Below are 8,744 nucleotides of genomic sequence, written 5' to 3'. Positions count from 1 at the left end.
GATGATGCCCGTGTCAAGTAGTTTCATAATTTCCTTTTTCACCACCTCTTGCATATTAGGATTCAAACGTCTTTGAGGTTGTATGCAAGGGCGGTGATTTCTTCCAATTAATTCTATGCATGCAGAAATCAGGACTAATGCCCTTTAGATCATCAATACTATACCCAATAGCCTTCTTGTGCATGCGAAGCACTGTAAGAAGTTGTGAAAGCTGGCTATCTGTGAGTTTAGTACTGACAATCACAGGACATTCCTCAGCATCATCAAGAAATGCATATTTGAGGTGAGAAGGTAAAGGTTTAAGTTCTAACTTCTTTACCTGTGGTTCGGAAGTAGAGCAAATAGTCTCCATTACCTTACAATCTGCTACCGTATCAATGTCAAGATCATCAGTTAGATCAAGACTTGTCTCCAATAATTCATCTGACAGAAATTGTGAAAAACTAACTCCAGAGATCTCATCAAGTATGTCAATCCTGCAACATGTGTGCTCAAGCATAGGAGCTTAATAGCATTGGTTAACTTAAAAGTAATAGTATCATCACCAACACTCAAAGTCAGAGAGCCAGATTTTACATCAATAACAGCACCAGCAGTACATAGAAAAGGTCTACCCAAAATAATGGGAATTTGACTATCTTCTTCCATATCAAGTACTACAAAGTCCACAGGAATATAAAATTTTCCAACTCTAACAGGGACATCCTCTAAAATACCCAAAGGATACTTCACAGATCGATCAGCCATCTGTAAAGTAATCTGTGTGCACTTTAAAGCACCCAAGTTCAGTTTATTACAGATAGATAAAGGCATAACAGATACACTAGCACCTAGATCACACAAAGCCTTATCTATAAACAAGCACCCACATGACAAGGGATGGAAAAACTACCAGGATCTTTTAATTTGGGTGGAATTTTATTTTGCAGAACAGCACTGCATTCTTCAGTTAAAGCAACCCTATCTATCCCACCAAAATCTTTCTTTTTAGTATTCATATCTTTCAGAAACTTGGCATACACAGGTACTTGAGAAATTAAATCAGTGAAAGGAACTGTTACCTCAAGATTTTTGACCATAGACATAAATTTACCAAGTTGTTGATCGACCTTTGATTTTTGCATCCTATGGGGGAAAGGTAGTGGTGGAGTAGGAGAATCAGTAACCTTCTCCTTGCGTTTCTCTGTCATCCACTTTCCCGCGCTCAACTTCAGTTCTGGAGCTATCCTCACCTTCATTGTCATCCACAGCATCATTCTGAACTGGAGGTATTGAATCATCAGTAGGCATAGGTGGGGCATCATATTGTGTACCGCTTCGAAGAGTGACAGCATTAGCGGTTTCTTTAGGAATTGGTTGCCCCGGCAGATGACCTGGTTGCCTTTGTGCATTATTTCCAGCCACCTGAGCAAGTTGAGTCTCCAAATGCTTGGTGGTGTTCTTCAGCTCCTTGATGCTCTCCTCATGATTTTTCTGCATAGAAACCATCATTTTCATTAGATCAGACATAGTAGGCTCTTGAGAGCTGTTATATGAGGAGCTTGCTGCTGATAGCCTTGGGGTGAAGGCCTATTGAAACCAGGAGGGGGTTCTAAGGATCCCCTTGATAATGTGGTTTTCTAGCAGCATGTTGTGGTGGGTTTTGATGTGGTGGTTGGTAGGAAGATTGTGGTGGAGGTTGAGGATTCTGGACATTGTTGTTCTTATAGGAGAAATTAGGATGATCTCTCCAACCTGGGTTGTAAGTGTTAGAATAGGGGTTGTGTGGTCTCTGCTGAAAAGCATTGGCATGCTCCTCTGATTCGGATCAGGTTGACTGTAGGCAATCATGACCAAATGGCCTTGAACACCACACTTCACAAAAGGAGGAAGTAATTGGAGCCATGGAGGACATTATTGCATTAATACTCATGGGAGGAGTACTAGACTGCGAAGATTTCAATGAGTCCATCTTCATGCTCAACTGTGCGACTTGTGAGGACAACAAGGCATATGCATCAGCATCCAACTTTTTTCTTGTATAGTCCTGGAGGAACTATGATCATTCGCTGCTAAGTTGGCCAGAAAATCGTATCCTTCATCTACCCCTTATCTAGGAAGACACCCCTGCAGATGAATCAATCTGCTCTTGATATGAGGTTGTAGACCATTGTAGAATGCTTGGGTGATGAACCACTTATCCAGATTGTGGTGTGGGATTCTCTCTGCAGATCCTTAAACTATTCCATGCTTCCTTCAGTGTTTCATCGGTTCTTGTTGGAAGGTGGCAAGCTTGTGTCTTATTTCTGCAGTTTGGTGGGAGGGTAGTACTCTTTCAGGAATGCTTCAGATATAGCACTCCACTCAGTTTCATTAACATCATTCAGCCACTTCTGTGCCTTGTCCTTTATGAAAACAAAACCATGACCTTCAACTGATCAGGAGTGACCCCTTGGTGCTTAACGGTACGACAAAGTTTGAAACCGTTGTAAATGATTTGCAGGGTCTTCAGATGGATGCCACCAAAGATTCTGCTGGATCATATTATGAGGCAGGCTTGATTTCGAAGTTGCTGCTTGTATATCAGGCATAGTAGGGCCTGTGGGAACATTGCCAGGAGAAGGTACCCCATAAGATTCAGACTTAGGAGGCATAATTGGTTCAGTTGGTTCTTCCGTGGTTTTTCTGATTAGCAGACTGCTTTTCTTCTTTTTGTCTTCTTGAGCTGCCGGATGGTTTTCTCAAGATCAGGATCAGTCTGAACTGGAGAACCTGTTCTTTTAGACCTGGGCATAAAAGAAACAAAGAAAAATGTGCAGTGAGATGGCCTCAATTGGAACTTGAAGTTCCAATGAGACAGCAGAAATAGTCAAATAATTAATCAGAAAGCTATAGAAACTAGCCGTCTCCCCGGCAACGGCGCCAAAAACTTGATGTGTTTTAAAATATACCGCAAGTGCACGGTGTGTATTTAGCAGAAACTGGCAAATACGGGTCGATCCACATGGAGAGGAGTTCTACAGATTTATGTTCAATTATCTAACTACTTCCAGAGAGGAAAATAATTGAGAATTAATAACTAACTAGAATAAACTAGAACGCAGAAAAATGGAATTTATCAAATAATTAAAACCTAGGGCAATCGATCGGTCCACCATGCTTATACCAGTTTAATCAATATAATATTTAACAACACTTGGATTGAGGTTCGAATAAATGAAGTATTTCGTTAATCCTTGGTCAGGCATTAACAACTCCTAGATTAACATATGCCAGTACGGTCGCTCAACATAATCAAATCTACCTATTGTAACAGCCTCTAATGAATATGATCTTTCGATTCTAATTCTTATTAGCTAAACATAACTCATGATATTGCGCAATTACATGAATTAAACAAGTATAAAAAACAGGAATTATTCTAATTCAATCCAATTATTGAAGAACATCAAACCACAATAAAAAGGTATAAACATGGCTTCCCTCTCTAAACCCTAGAAATGACTACTCACTCATGTATAATAAAGACTAATAAACATAATCAAAGTAAAAGAATTCATAAATTAAAGAAGTAAAGAATACCAATGATTGAAGAACGATGAAAAGGAAATCGACGATCTATATAATCTTCCAATGTAAAAGTTCAACAAAACTAGAGAGAATAAACTAAGTGTTTTGGCCCTAAAAACGTAGAAAATAAGATAGTCTAATCGAAAATATAAAAAACCTATTTATACTTCTTAACAAACCGGCTAAAAAAAACCCGAAAAAACGCGTCCCGAGCAACTGCCCGGTCGACCGGGCGAAATCCGCCCGATCGGGCAAGGGTGTTTAGCAAATTACGACAAAGGACCAAATCCGCCCGGTCGGGCGCGTAATCAGATTTCTTCGTTTGGTCGCCCGGTTGGCCGGGCGAAGTGAAGGGTGAAAAATCTGAAGTATCTTGGTTTGCTCGGTCGTGCGCGTGAGCATTCATTCCATGATTTCTGCAGCAGCTAAGTGCGAAAATTCGCCCGATCGGGCCACACCGCCCGGTCGACCGGGCGAACGTGTTTCCTTGCCTTTTCTTCATGAAATCGAATCGAAACGCTTGTGCAAGCTTCCAGATATTCCTTGGGCCTTGTGTGACTGTGGAGCTTTCGTGTTGTGACTTAGATAAAGGCAAAAAGTGCCTAATCTGCATCAAAACCTGCAAAAGACGACAAGAACTCCAAACACATCAAATCCACAAGAAACGAGCTCAAAAGAGCCCAAATCGACTATTAAAACTAAGGGGATTAGAGTAAATAATCGATGAATAATGAGCACATTACATCCAAATGTACTCCCTCTTCATAACTCTCTTGTACCACCTCATTATTACCCCCACCTACTTCACACCCCACCTCATTAGCATTATCACGAGCCTCCTAGTCCCTCATGAGCAGATTCTCTACACTCCCCCTCCCTTCTACTTCACGAAATTCCCCACGCCCTTCTATCCTTCCCTCCTCAGCTTTTTTTGTAAACATAACATTCTCAGCCAGCCCCCTTGTGAAGCCCCTGCCATCTCCCTCCTCTTGTATACCTCCTCCCGACTATGTCTTCATCTCCCTTCTTTTCACCTGCTCCATTTACACTCACCGTCAGTTTTTCAAGAGCCTTAGTAATCACATACACTAGTAGAATGATTGCTTATTGCTCCGGTGATATTGCTGTGGTCTTGCCCATATGCAACAATATATCACGTAAAAAGAAAAGGAAAAATATAAAATAACCATATTGCTGCGGGTTCGGCCAAAAATCGTAGCAATATGATTTCAACGGGAACTTTTTGAAAATTTTTGACTATTTGACCAAACATATTGCTGTGGTTTTTTCGGATACTGCAGCAATATATTAAAATAATATAAAAAAATATTATTTTAATCTATTAATGTGGTTCCTTCTGAAAACCGCAGCAATAAGGTCATTAGGGTTTAATAAAACTAAAGGGTGCCGTTTCCTTACTTCTCAGCCCTTAGAGTATGGCCAATGGTTGATCCAATTTATGGATCATGAGGAGAGAGGCAATAAAAATCATTAAAGAAATAGGAGAGAGAAAAAAAAGAGGAGAGAAGGTGGATGCTCAGATCGTTAGAACGATCTCAAGCTCCCTTGGCAAAGGTGAGTTCATCACCACATGGCACAAGGTGAGAGAAAGATGAAAATGAAGTGGGCCCCACCACTGCTGCATGGCAAATATCCAACCCTGCCTATTTCTCCAATCTAATGGCTAGGATTGCACATAATTATTAACGTTGCAAATTTTTACATTGGACATATTGGCAGTTTAAAAAAATTTTTTTTTAAAAAAAAACAGCAACAACTGTATTTTTTTTTTGTCTATAAATAGAGACCAATATTGAGTTATTTCTACACAACTTATTTTTGAACTTTTTTTTTATTGAAAGTCATATTTGTTTCCTTTCATCATTTATCCACCCCCACAAAAATAAATTTTCTCCTAATAAAGATTAGTTATTTTTAATCACTAACATAAAAATTATTTACATTTAATAATCATTAATTAATTCTTAAATAATTCATAATAAATAAAAAAGATGGGTTGGGAAGGAGATTGAGGAGAGAGAATATATGGTGGGGTATGGTATAAAGTAGGAAAGAGAATGTAAAAATCTAAAATTATAGATCAACCATTGGGGTGAAGAGATCATAAAAATCAATTGTAGATCATGAATGATGTGGAAGAGTGGGAAATTAATAAAGTAATTGATGATCCCAAATTTAAGATCATCCATTGGCTATGCTCTTACTCTCACTTTCACAAATCACAATATCTCTCCTCACCCCTCTCTCTTCAGTCTTCACTTTCACAATACCCAGCCCTCTACCGTTTCACTTCCTCCTCTATCTCTCCTCACCCTCTCTACATCTCCTTCCTCTCTCACAATTCGCCGTTGCTCGCTTTCACCGGCCCTTGCTTCCTCAACGCCATCTTCGACTTCGCGTCATTGTCGTTGCTCGATTTATCTTCGTCGTTCTTCGATATCTAAGTTTGTTTTCATTATTCTTATTTTGTTTTTCACTCGATTGAGTTTGTTCTTCGATTTCCTCCTCTCGATTTCATTCACTCGTCGTCGTTGCTCTACCAGTAAACCCCAACCAGCGAACGGATCTCCGACGAACATTTTCACAGTACCCAACCCTCTGTCTCGTGCTTCAACGCACAAATGTTGTTCGTTACTGGTTGAACGGATCTCTGATTGGGATGAGCGCGAACATGCCGGTCAGTTCTCGAAGGGGTGCTTCAAATCGCTTGCATCAAACCCATTGTTCAGATTCGAATGTTCATAAATAACTCTTGCTTCAAATCGCTTCAAGGACTTATAGATTGGACTTATTTGTTGTATAAGTCCTTGCTTTGACAGTCTAGCCTTCAGCCTTCCCAGTTTTTATGAACAGGAACAGCATGAAATGGGTCGAAATGCCTTGATCTTCCTCTTCTTTTTTTATTGTTGTATCTCTGACGTACGAGATTAGCTCTTTTTTTTTTTAAATCTTTTTAAATACGATTTTTTCACTAACAGTGTGTTTGGTTCATTTTTAGTAAAGGAAAGAAAGGGAAGAGAAAGGAAGGGAAGAGAAAGGAAAAGAATGGAAGAGAAAGGAAAAAAACCTTAATTTCCCATGTTTGGTATAAATTTTCTCTTTCCTTCCGAATTCCCCCGCTTTTGGGAGGAAAGGAAAGTGAAATTTTATTAAAGAGTCTTTCCTTCCAATTCCTCCCATTTCCTTTCACTTAATTTTTTTTTAATGAACCAAACATTGGAAAGTAATAAATTTCCTTCCATTTCCTTTCCTTTCCTTCCAAATTCCTTCTACCAAACAAACTGTAAATACTCCTGACAAAAAAATTTATTCACCATATGATATGAATGTGTATGTATTTTGGTCGAGTTTTATGGAAATCAAAGAATCTTGAAAGAAAGACTGGATCTTTAGGATTTTCTTTAAGTATTAAGGATAGAACAATTCGATCAAACACAAAGTAATTCACGAATTGGGTCTTGATTCACTCTCAAACACAAAGTAATTAAGTAATCAATCTTAAATCTCAAACACAAAGTAATTGATTCAAGGTTTGGAAATCACAAAGAAGTCCGAAAATTTTCACAAAGAAAATTAAAACTCTAATCTCATAAATCTCTTTTATTAATGGTCGAAAATCCCATATATATATAGTACAAGATTTCCTAAACCTATTATGACTAGTAAATCTTAAAGATAACAACTAATAAACTTATCTATCTTTATCTTAAGGATAAAGACAAATAATAACCTATACTTATCACACGCCTATTGCTAATATAATTAGTAAAATAAGACTCCTACTTAGACTCAATGATAAGGAATTAGACTCCTAAGTATAATAGGATTCCTTTATCACTTAAATACTTAATTAAAATAAAACTCTTAATTTACATAGAATCCTAACAGAACTAGAACTCTATATAACGACTTCTCTTTCATATCAAACTCCCCTTCTTGAAAAAACTTGTCCTCAAGTTTTGTCATAGCCAAGCAATCATCCATGCGTGAAATCCATGATCCATTAAAACAAGATCACGACTGGCAAACAATAGGAGAGTACACGAGATTGTGTGACTTGGATTACCAATATTTACCGTAGGACAACAAAAATCTGTTTGAATAGCGGCATATGATGGTATCCAACACGTCTTTGGCGCCTTGGGTGTACCTGGGGTATCAATAGGTGTACATGGGGCAGCAACGATCAGACCTTTAATGGTGGTAAAAACCAAAGGTGCAATTGGTAAATCTTCTTGAATGTCAAAGGATGGATCTTGGGGAGTGGGACAATTCAAAGATTCAAGCTGTAAGGTAAGTTGAGCCGAAGAAGGAACTATAGGAACCGAATCCTCCAAAGATACCTTCTCTTCTTCAAGCAATTGTGCAAAGAACAAGGCATATTCTTCCTTAGATACGTATTCTTCATTGGGGCATTGATGTATCTTTATTGTTTCTTCATGTTGTTTCTCTTGAAGTTGAACCAAATCATTCAAATCTTGAAGTGTCTCCATGAGTGTAGCCAAGTTTTCTTTTTCCTTTTGTTGCCTCTCAAGTTCCTTTTTCCTTGTTTCGGTTCTTTGGACATGCCTTCAAATAGCCAATTCATTTTCATAAATGCCTCTTTCCGTCTTTGTTAGCTTAGAACAAGTCAAGAGATCTACTAAAATATCAATAGACTCTTCAAGACTAAGTTTATTAATGCTTTAATAGTTCTATACCAATCATCCATAATTTTGTGTCAAAATAGTCCATCAACAACTGTCCAGAATACCCATGCAATTTAAAGATCGAAAATTTAAGAAATATAACTCCAAATTCAATGAAATTTTTTCAGGATCTAGTACTATATGTTTTTAGCACTCGACCAAAATTTCACGCAAAAACTCCAAGTATATCAGCCACAACGACCAATTTATCACAACTGTGCCAGATTCAATCGAAAACAGACCAATGAACAAAAACCGTCCCGAAACTATACGAAACAATCTTCAATTCCCACGAAATTTTAGGACAGTAAACTAGACATGTAGTAGTCCAGTTTAGGCTTAAGAATAACCCAAAAATTCATTTCCAACTAGGAGAACGTAAATAAACAAAACGCACCTGGAAACTGTTTTAATATGGACGAACAACCTGCAAGTTTTTTGAATTTTTTTTCGACCAGCTCTGATACCACTTTGATATGAATGTGT

The sequence above is a fragment of the Beta vulgaris genome, chromosome 1 (genome assembly GCF_026745355.1).
Source record: "Beta vulgaris subsp. vulgaris cultivar EL10 chromosome 1, EL10.2, whole genome shotgun sequence".
Taxonomy (NCBI): domain Eukaryota; kingdom Viridiplantae; phylum Streptophyta; class Magnoliopsida; order Caryophyllales; family Amaranthaceae; genus Beta; species Beta vulgaris.
This window is presented reverse-complemented; position numbering follows the sequence as displayed.